Raw genomic sequence first — 10347 nt, 5'->3', positions numbered from 1 at the left:
CTGCAGCTCTCACCCAAGCCTGCAGGGTGATTTCACTCTGCAGAGATAGGCACTAGGACTCACCCAGGATCTCTGAGGCTCTGTGACTTTTCCAAGGTCACCCATTTTAAAAATGTAAGCCTGCATCTAGAGCCTGACCCCATGTGTTCCTCATGCTTGTAACCAGTCTCATGGCAGGAGCAGGGGTGATACTTGGTGCTGTTGTCCAGAGTTACAGACTCTTCTCCATCCCAGACCCCAGCCACCCAAAGCTGGGGATGCCCACAAAGATCCACCCTGTCCTGTGGAGCCTGTGGTATTTCATTCTCATTAGGCAGATGAGGGTGGGAAAGAGTGGAGAAGGTCAGGCTTCTGCAAGTCCTAGGGATAGGCCTAGGGAAAAGAGAGTTAATTCAATTATCTTTTGCTTTTTCTTTCCCAAGAAGTCAAAGACACTCGAGTTTAGCATGCCTGTTGTCTACTCACATAATATTGTGGTAGAGAGAAGTTCATTCATGTTAAAAAAAAAAAGAGTTATCAAAGATACACATTGATAGAAAACATATTGCTGGAAATAAAAAAAAAGTAATGAATAACATTCCACATAATAGTGACTAAAAGCAAAATAGTCTTCGGCTGTGGTTACAAGTTGAGTTCAAATTGAAGGTGCTTTGTAATACTGATAAAACAGCTGTCTTTTCCAGGAAAAAATATTGTACTATATTTTATCATGTGGCAAAAGGAGGGGAAATGAACTAGGGAGAAAATTGCTCCGGGTGGATATTGTGGGTGGGTGATTGGCACCGCAGCCTTCCTGCCTCAGTCAATGTGCTGCTGACTTCAGAGAGGACCACAAGCATTGCAAAAAATGCAGGGCTTGATCAAAGGCGCGATTGTTATTCACAGCCAAGTGTTCTATCTCTGTCTTTGCACTTCTGTTGCACTTCTGTTGAAGGAGGAGCAGCTGTGACCTATGATGTTTGCCTCATGGCCTGTTTCCAGAACTTCCCCACTTACTTCTCATGGAGTAGGACTTATGGGAACTGGATTGAGGTTGCTAGACTGGGCCATGAGAGACTTTAGTACAGGCTGTCTCTCCCCTAGTTAATTAGGGAAACTTGGGCAGACCATGCCAACTCTGGCCTTGCCTGGCCCCTCTCACAGGCTGGCCTGGATGCCTCCACTGTGCAGGCTCTGCAGTGCTCTACTTCTGAGACAGTTTAAGCAAGGCTGTTGGCAAATCTTACTAGTTGCCTAGGTAGCATCCCTTCAAAACTCACCTCAACCTCACCTATCTTCTACTCTAGAGGCCCAAAGACCCTAACATGCCCTTTCCCAGGCTCCCTTGAGACTAAGGGTGGTCGTGTGTGCTGTGTTTGGATGATGAAACTCATAGAAAAGCTTCTGGGAAGGATTTCCTTCTCTGATGAGAAGAGAGAGGTGGATATGGGGAGTGCTCCTTCTTGCCTCTTGCTTTGGGGGCTGTAGTGTTATGTTATTCTTGGGGTCATGGCAGCCATCTTGCAACCATGGGGAGAATCATGAAAACAAGAGCAACCTCACTGAGGATGGTGGTTTTTAGTTTTGTGGTAGACATGCTTCCCAAATGGGCCCAGATTCAAGAGCTGGAAAAGGAGGGTCTATATTTCATGGCCAAAGAAATATTTCTAAAAACCCCCTGATATGGTTTGGCTGTGTCCCCACCAAAATCTCGTCTTGAATTTCCACATGTTGTGGGAGGGACCCAGTGGGAGGTATTTGAATCATGAGGGCAGGTCTTTCCCATGTCGTTCTCATGATAGTGAATATGTCTCATGAGACCTGATGGTTTTCCAAGGAGTTACCCCACACAAGCTCTCTCTTTGCCTGCCGCCATCTATGTAAGATGTTACTTTGCTCCTCCTTGCCTTCCGCCATGATTGTGAGGCCTCCCCAGCCACGTGGAACTGTAAGTCCGTTAAACCTCTTTCTTTCGTAAATTGCCCACTCTCAGGTATGTCTTTATGAGAAGCATGAAAATGGACTAATACACCCCCTCTCCCTGCCCTGTGGGCATGAGTCAGAAGGCATACAGCCTCAATTGCCTTTGCAGCCTTTTTGTTCCTTCATCCAACCACGGCTTCACTGAGAGTCCACGATGTTTGTGACATTGGCAATACATCAAGGAAGAAAATAGACAGAACTTTCTGCCCTTACGAGTTTACATTCTTGTAGGGGAAGCAGAAAGTAAGTGAGATTGTAGTTTGCTGGCTGGTGATAAGTGTCGAGGAGAAAAGTTAAATCAGTGAAGGGACACTGAAGTTTCAGATGGGGTTGCTAGGATGGGCCTTGCTGAGGAAATGACTGTTGAAGGAAATGAGAGGGATGTAGCTGTGTGCTGGAGGGAGAGGGAACAGCTCATGGAAAGGCTGAGGCAGGACTGCGCCTGTCATGCTGGAGGGATGGTGAAGGGGCCGGTGGGGCTGGGGCAGAGTGAATGGGGAAGGGGGATGGAGAGGAGATGAGGTCTAAGAGAACTTGGGTTGTGCAGGGACCCCTAGGTCACTTCAAAGACGCTGGCCTGAATGAGATGTGTTGCTAATGGGCGGTTTTGGTGTAGGCCAGATCTCCAATTTTGTTTTGAAAGGATTATTCAAGCTGCTGTGATGAGAAAGGGCTGGAGGAGGAGCAAGCCCAGTGAGGAGGCAACTGGGATTACACAGGTAAGAGATGATGGTGACATGGACCAGAGTGATGGAGAGGAGGCCAGGGTCTGGAGATGCCAAGGCAGAGCTAGAGGGATTTGCTAATGGATTTGCTATAGCGTATAAAGCTTGAAGGGTTCAGGGTGAGTCCAGGGGTGGACTGGACCACTGGCAGAGTGGTCTCTGTGGGCAGATGGGGGGAAAGGGAGAGATCCCAGGCACTTGAAGACATGATGAGCCACTGAGCCTCTGACATTCCTTCCTGTGGGCAGATACTGGCTAGCTCCTCACCAAGCCCCTTTCCCTTTCTCCTGGGCGTGCCATCAGACTGCTTTCCAGCCTCTTTTTGTGGTTAGGTGCAGACCTGTGAATGGGTTCTAGACAATAAATTGTAGGTGGAGGTGATGGACACTTTTTCCCCATCCGCAGCCCCCAGCCCATCCTCTGTGCTTTTTCCCTTTCTGCATATTTGATGCAGTTTCCATGGCGACATTGGGAGCCACATGTTGAAGATAGGGGAGCCACAAGATGGAAGCAGTCTAGACCTCTCAATCACCCCTTGGAGAAGGGACACCTGCTAATCAGAACCCTGCATTAGGCTTCACATGAGTGAGAAATAAATCTCGGTTGTGTTTGGAGCTCAGTATTTAATCATCTGTGAGTTTGCTTTTGCTTGCTGCTAGGGATCCTCGAACTAATACAATGTGCCTGGAGTTTACCCCAATTCTAGTCTTGCATTTTTAGCAAGGAAAACATTTCCTTTGAGAGAAAGGCAGCTTAAGCCAGAGCTTTGGTTTATGGAAGCCCTGCTATGGGCTCAATGTTTGTGCCCCACCACGTTAGCATGTGAAATCTAATCCCCCTTGTAATGACAATTGGAGGTGGGGCCTTTGGGAGATGATTGGGTCATGATGGTGATTAGGTGCCATGAGGCCTCATGAATGAGATTAATGCCCTTATAAAAGAGTTCCAAGGGAGCTTGTTTGTCCCATCCGTCGTGTGAGGTTACAGTAAAAAGACGGCTGTGGACGAACAAGGAAGCAGGCCCTCACCAGGCACCAAATCTGCTGGCACCCTTATCCTGGACTTCCCAGCCTCCAGAATTGTGAGAGATAAATTTCTGTTGTTTATAAGCCACCAAGTTTATGGTATTTTGTCATAACAGGCTGAAAAGACTAAGACAGCAAGAGTGGGCTTTGGCTTGGCAGCCTGGAACAGCTGTCCCTGGTGGGCAGAGCACATCTAGAATCAGGGGACAAATAGCAGGTCCCCTCCCTTGAAGCCCCAGCCACACTGGAGAGATGAGACTTCCTTAATGTGCGGACAGATTCCTAGAATTACCTGGTAAATATCCCTGTTAAGGCTTCAAGGGCAGTGGTTGTGGGTTTGCTTCGTGCTGGTTTAGGAGTCCTGCCCCATGGCCGGGGTGAGCCAGGAGCCATACCCATTCCTCCAGCTTCTCTGGCCACACAATCCAGCTTCTATTCCTTTCCCAGGTCCAGCCACATCAGAAATCCTTTAGGAGCTTTCTAGGTTGGGGATGGTCAACCTCAGAAAGTTTAGATTGTCTTGGAAGGACCTGGAGGCCTGTGATTTACATGAGTGAGAAATAAACCTCTGTTGTGCTTGGAGCCCTAAACATACAGTCAACACTTCTGCCCCACTCTTCGTATACACTCCAGAGTTTGTGGCAGATTGTGCTTTGCCAAGATGGGTGGCACAGTAGCTCCTGTCCCATGTGCTCTGCTGGAACCCTGCCACTTTCCATCAAGAGGTGGAAATTCCCTTCCCCTTGAATGTGGGTGGGCTTGTACATTAGTTTCCTAGGGCTCTGTAACAAATTAGCACAAACTGGGTGACAAAACAACAAAACTGTATTCTCTCACAGTTCTGGAGGCAGACATCCAAACTCAAGGTGTTGGTCGGGCCAAACTCCCTTTGAAGGCCCTAGGGGAGAGTCCTATCTAGCCTCTTCCTAGTTCCTGGTGCCTGGCAGCCATCCCTGGCGTTCCTTGTAGCTGCATCGATTCAATCTGTCTTCCTCTTTACATGGCCTTTGATATGGTTTGGCTCTGTGTCCCCGCCCAAATCCCCAGTGTTGGAAGAGGGGCCAGTGGGAGGCCACTGGATCCTGGAAGGGCATTTCCCACTTGGTGCCATTCTTGTGACACTGAGTGAGGTCTCGTGAGATCTGGTTGTTTTAAAAGTGTGCAGCACCTCCCCCGTCTCTCTCTCGGTCCTGCTCCAGCCATGAAGACTCCTGCTTCTGCTTTGCCTTCTGCCAGGAACAAAAGCTCCCTGAGGTCTCCCCAAAAGCAGATGCTGCCATGCTTCCTGTACAGCCTGCAGAACCACGAGCCAGTTAAACCTTTCTTTATAAATTACCCAGTCTCAGGTATTTTTTTTTATAGCAATGCAAGAATGTAGGAATGCAACCTTTGTTCCTGCCTCCTCTGTGATGCCTTTGTGTCTGAACCTCCCTCTCCTTATAAGGACACCAGCCATATTGGATTTAGGGTCCACCCTTGATATGGTTTGTCTCTGTGTCCTCACCCAAATCTCATCTCGAATGGTAATCCCCACGTGTCAGGGGTGGGGCCTGGTGGGAGGTGATTGGATCATGGGGACGGTTTCCCTCATGCTGTTCTTGTGATAGTGAGTGAGTTCTCATGGGAGCTGATGGTTTAAAAGTGTTTGGCAGTTCCTCCATTGCTCACACTCTCTCTCCTGCTGCCATGTAAGATGTGTCTTCCTTCCCCTTTGCCTTCTGCCATGATTGTAAGTTTCCTGAGTCTTCCCCAGCCATGTGGAACTGTGAGTCAATGAAATCTCTTTTGTTTATAAATTACCCAGTTTCAGGTAGCATCTTTATAGCAGTGCGAGAATGGACTAATACAGCCCTTCTCCAGTAAGACCTCACCTTAACTAAGCACGTCTATAATGGTGCTGTTTCCAAATAAGGTGGCATTCTGAGGTTCTGGGTGGACATGAATTTTGGGGGCAGTACTCAGCCGAGCATGGTGTGACTGTAACCAGTTGAGGAGGTGGAGGTGGTGCCACAGCATGGCTCTGTACACCTGCCATCTTGCTCGCTGGACCCCTTGGGTCACACCCTGTACTGCTGTACAAGCAGACTGACTGCCTGAGGGCCACCATGCCATGAGGAAGCCCACACTAAACCACATGGAGAGACCACCTGGAGAAACCTTAAGACTATGTGAAGAGAGAAATGCTGGGCCAGTCTCTGGGTGCTCCAGCCCCCACCGTTCAATCTCCATTCCCCCAGCTGAAAAACCAATGGCATGAAAGAGATACTGAGCTTGAACTGTCCAGCTAAGTCTTCTGGAATTCCTGACCCACAGAAACAGTGAGAGGTCATGCTATGGACTGAATTGTGTCTCCCTCCACAACCAACCCACCGCCCAAATTCACATGTTGAGGTTCTAAACCCAGTGCCTTAGAATATGGGTGTATTTGGAAACAGGGCCTTTAAGGAGGTAATTAAGGTCAAATGGGGCCATAAGTGTGGGTCCTAATCCAACAGGATTGATTTCCTTACAAGAAGAGGAAGAGACACTAGGAGTGTGCATGAGCAGGGAAGAAGCCACCAAGGACACAGCAAGAAGTCAGCGTCTGCAGCCAAGGAGAGAGGCCTCAGGAAAAACCAACCTGCTGGCACCTTGGTTGTGGACCTTCAGCCTCCAGAACCATAAGAAGATAAATGGCTGCCTTAACAAACTAATACCGATAATAGAATGACTGTTACTATTTTAAGCCATTATGTTTTGGAGATATTTGCTATGCAGCAATAGTAATGGATGCAAATGAACAGAGAGAGGGGGGTTATGAGGGGAAGCTTAGGGGTCTGGGCTTCACCTCCTCGCTCTGCCACTGACTTGCTGGGTGGCCTTGGCCTACTCATCTCCCTTTCTCTGGGCCTTGTTGTCCTCATCTGTAAAATGAACAGATCAAATGACTCCCAACAACCCTCATAGCTCCATGTTGTGCTAATTTTCTCTATGAGTTTTGAGAAGAGGTTAGTTCAACAACAGTAATTTCAGCCATGTTCCTGGAGACTTCTTGGATTTAAGAGATGTTTGCTGAGAATCTATGTAATCTAATAATAATAACACCTGCTGCTTAAGAAGCTCGTTCCCAATGTCAGATTCAAAGTGATTTACATACATTAAATTAAATTAAATTAAATTAAGTCTTCACAAGAACTCCACAGGGAAGGAGTTATTTTTATAGCTGAGACGCTGAGCAGAGAAAGTACAATGACTGGCTCAAGGTCACGGAGCTAGTGATGAGAGAGCCAGGATCCAAAACACAAGGCAATTGACTCCCAAGTCCACAGCCTTTCCACGTGGCCCTGTAAGACAACACTTAGAGCAAAGCGGGGTGGGTTACACCTGTCCCACCCCAATTGAAATACTCTGCCCACGAGGGCTTGTATCAGCTCCATCCTCACTGTAAAGTGCCCGCCCCTTCCCCTAACTCTCTCAGGTGGTGTGGTAGATAAGGCAACAGGCCACTGTCCAGCCATCTGTGAGAGGAGCCAGAGAATGAACTGTTTCTTATGTAAGAATGGATGGGGTATGTATGTCAAGGCCAAGTGAAGGGAGATTGAATCTGCCCTTTGAGGTCCTCGGAGGATCAGACCCAGAACAGATGGCAAACTGTTGTCACTCGATATGGAATTAGGCCAAGTCGAAGTTCAGGTTGAGAGGCTGCAGTTCAAGTTTCCATTCAGCTGTCAGGCAAATGAGCCCCCTTAATGAATGGCCTCCCCTGGCCACTGGGATCCCCTTTTCCTTTTTGAGAACAGCTTTTATGTCTGTTGCTCCTTTCTGATCACAGTGAGACAGTGCAGTTGGGTGATTTATGGTGATCTGGCTGCCCATTCAAAATGCTCCTTTGATCTGAGTGCCTGATGTTTGATGCAAAAGACAGTCCAGAGAGTGGAAGGGGCTGAGGCCTGGGCGCACATCTTGTCTCTACAACTTTGTACTGGTGTGATCTTGGGCAAATAAATCATTTAATGTTTCCGAGCCTCAATGTCCTCATCTGTGCATTAGGGGTAAAATACTGAACCCCAAGAGGGCTTATGATGATTCAATGAGATCATGCGACTGCATCCATATGGCAAGTGCCCATTTAATGATAATTCCTTTTCTATTTACTCCTTCCCTTCAGGCAGTGGTATGGTTTGACTGTGTCCCCACCCAAATCTCATCTTGAATTGTAGCTCCCATAATTTCCATGTGTCATGGGAGGGACCTGGTGGAAGGTAATTGAATCATGGGGGCGGGTCTTTCCCATGCTGTTCTCGTGATAGTGAATAAGTCTCACAAGGTCTGATGGTTTTACAAATGGGAGTTCCCCTGCACATGCTCTCTTACCTGCCACCATGTAAGATGTGACTTTGCTCCTCATTCCCCTTCCGCCATGATCGTGAGGCCTCCCCAACCATGTGGCACTGGGAGTCCATTAAACCTCTATTCTTTATAAATCACCCAGTCTTGGGTATGTCTTTATTAGCATCATGAGAACAGACTAATACAGGGAGTGACCTATTATTCCTGTATTTACTTGCTTCTTTGATGTATTTATTGAATGCCTGCTGTGTGCTGGGCCCTCATCTGGATGCCATGGCTACGGAGACACACTGGTGAATGAGACCACCAATTCTCCCTTTCTAGTGGGGAAGGCAGGCCATGCACAGGTGAACAAGTAAAGATAATTCTGTAAATGTTAAGTGTGGTACGGAAATGTAAAAGGGGGATGTTAGAGAGTGACTGGGTATGGAGGACCGCTTCACTGAAGCTCTTGCTCTCTATGCACAGCTGTGTTGGATGCCCTGCTGTGCAGGATACTTTCACAACAGAACCCTTCCTGGGTCTTCCTAGAACAGCTTTCCTGTTTTCACAGAAAGGGTTATTGCAGTTTCCTTAACCTTAGTCAGAAAGGCTCTTTATTCCCTTCTACACCTGTTCCAAATTTCAATTACACAAAATATCTTTAGCACAGAGTTCAACCAGATTCCTTAGGAGGAGGAAAAAAAGATGGTACTTTAAGTATTCATAATGTGTTTGCATTATGGAATAATTATACGTAATTGCTCTGCCTCATAAATAGTATAAAACATTTACCAGTCGACAGTGGGAGCAACCATGAACTTACCTTCTCCCACGGAGGATTCGCTGGTGGGAACAGGCCATGACATCTGCAATCTTTTCAACTCGTCATGTACCTTTGTCTGTTTCCACAGACAAGTACAACTAGTGGACATTTCTCAGCCTGTGCAAATTACGCCAGCTTATTGGTTTACGTTTTATTCCCTCATTCTCTTTCTTACTTGCCACCCATGAATTAAACACTCCCGAGGTGCCAGAGACTGAAGATACAGAGCCTGTTAATACAGTTACCCTCTGCTGATGGCTCACTGTGTGCTGGCACTGTCCTGGGCATTTCACGTGCATCTTCCCATTTAATTCTCACAGTCACCGTAGGGGATAGGTACCATGATTTTATTCTCAGTTTGCAGAAGAAGGAACTGAGGCTTGTCGGGTTTTTAAAAAATTGCGTAAGGCCACAGAGCTAGCAAAGAACAAAGCTGGAGATTCGAACCCAGGCAGCATGGCCAAGGGCTGGCGCCCTTGCCGAGACAACCCAACAAATGTCACCCCCAATTTCTCTTTATTCCCCTCTTCAGCTCCCCAAGCCACAGGTGGTTGACTGACTTCTGAAAAGATCTGTGCCCTGTAGTCACTTAGATGTGAGAAAGAGCAGGATCAACATTTGTTAGTTGTTCGAGTTTTATGAGTTGAATTATGTCCCCCAAATACCTCAGAATGTGCCTTTATTTGGAGATTGGGTTTTTACAGAGGCAGTCATGTTGAAATGAGGTTATTAGAGGGGCCTCTAATCCAGTATGGCTGGTATCCTGGTAAAAAGGGGAAATCTGGGCTTGGACACACAGAGGGAGGAGGATGTGAAGATAAGAAGAGAATTTAGTCATTTACTAAGCCAAGGAACACCTGAGACTACCAGAAACTAGGAGAGCAGAGTGGAAGATTCTTCCTCAAATTACTCAAAAGGAACCAACCCTGCCGACACCTTGATTTTAGACATCTGGGCTCCAGAACTGCGAGGCAATGCATTTTGGTTGCTTAAGCTGCTCCGCCTGTGGTGCTGTGTGCCGGCAGCCCTGGCAGACTCATACATACAGGAGAGTGCCCTTTCTTAATCTCACCCCAGGTAGATGTGTCTTCCCCGCGGTGGCGCCACTCTGAGCAGTCTAAGGTCACCAGACACCCACCACGGCCCTCCGCAGATGGCTGTGCAGGGTCCAACTACTCACTCAGTGGTAACACGCCTAGCTCACTTTCCTCTGTGGCCCATGTAAGACACACTCCTCCCTTTGCCTGAATAACTACCTACTCTCCCTGCAACCAAGCCCTTCTTCTCCTCCTTACCTTCTGCCCTCAGTCACCTCCCCCCAGAGGCTCAGGCTCTGTCTACACTGGTCCTCTCCCCCAGGGGCTCAGGCTGTGTCCACACTGGTCCCCTCTCCCAGGGGCTCAGGCTGTGTCCATACCGGTCCTCTTCCCTCAGAGTCTCAGGCTGTGTCCACACCGGTCCCCTCCCCGCAGGACTCAGGCTGTGTCCACACCGGTCCCCT

The 10347-nt window shown here is 48.0% G+C and overlaps 1 long non-coding RNA gene across 1 annotated transcript; it reads left to right on the top strand.

Moving 5' to 3' along the window:
- Positions 1 to 2412: 2412 nt before the first annotated feature.
- On the top strand, positions 2413 to 3994 carry LOC111538280. Its single transcript, XR_002730286.2, has 3 exons — positions 2413 to 2681; positions 3142 to 3320; positions 3829 to 3994. It is a non-coding gene; the product is annotated as an uncharacterized LOC111538280 (long non-coding RNA).
- Positions 3995 to 10347: the final 6353 nt, after the last annotated feature.

Source organism: Piliocolobus tephrosceles, chromosome 6, assembly GCF_002776525.5.
Source record: "Piliocolobus tephrosceles isolate RC106 chromosome 6, ASM277652v3, whole genome shotgun sequence".
Classification (NCBI taxonomy): Eukaryota; Metazoa; Chordata; class Mammalia; order Primates; family Cercopithecidae; genus Piliocolobus; species Piliocolobus tephrosceles.
This window is presented reverse-complemented; position numbering and strand designations above follow the sequence as displayed.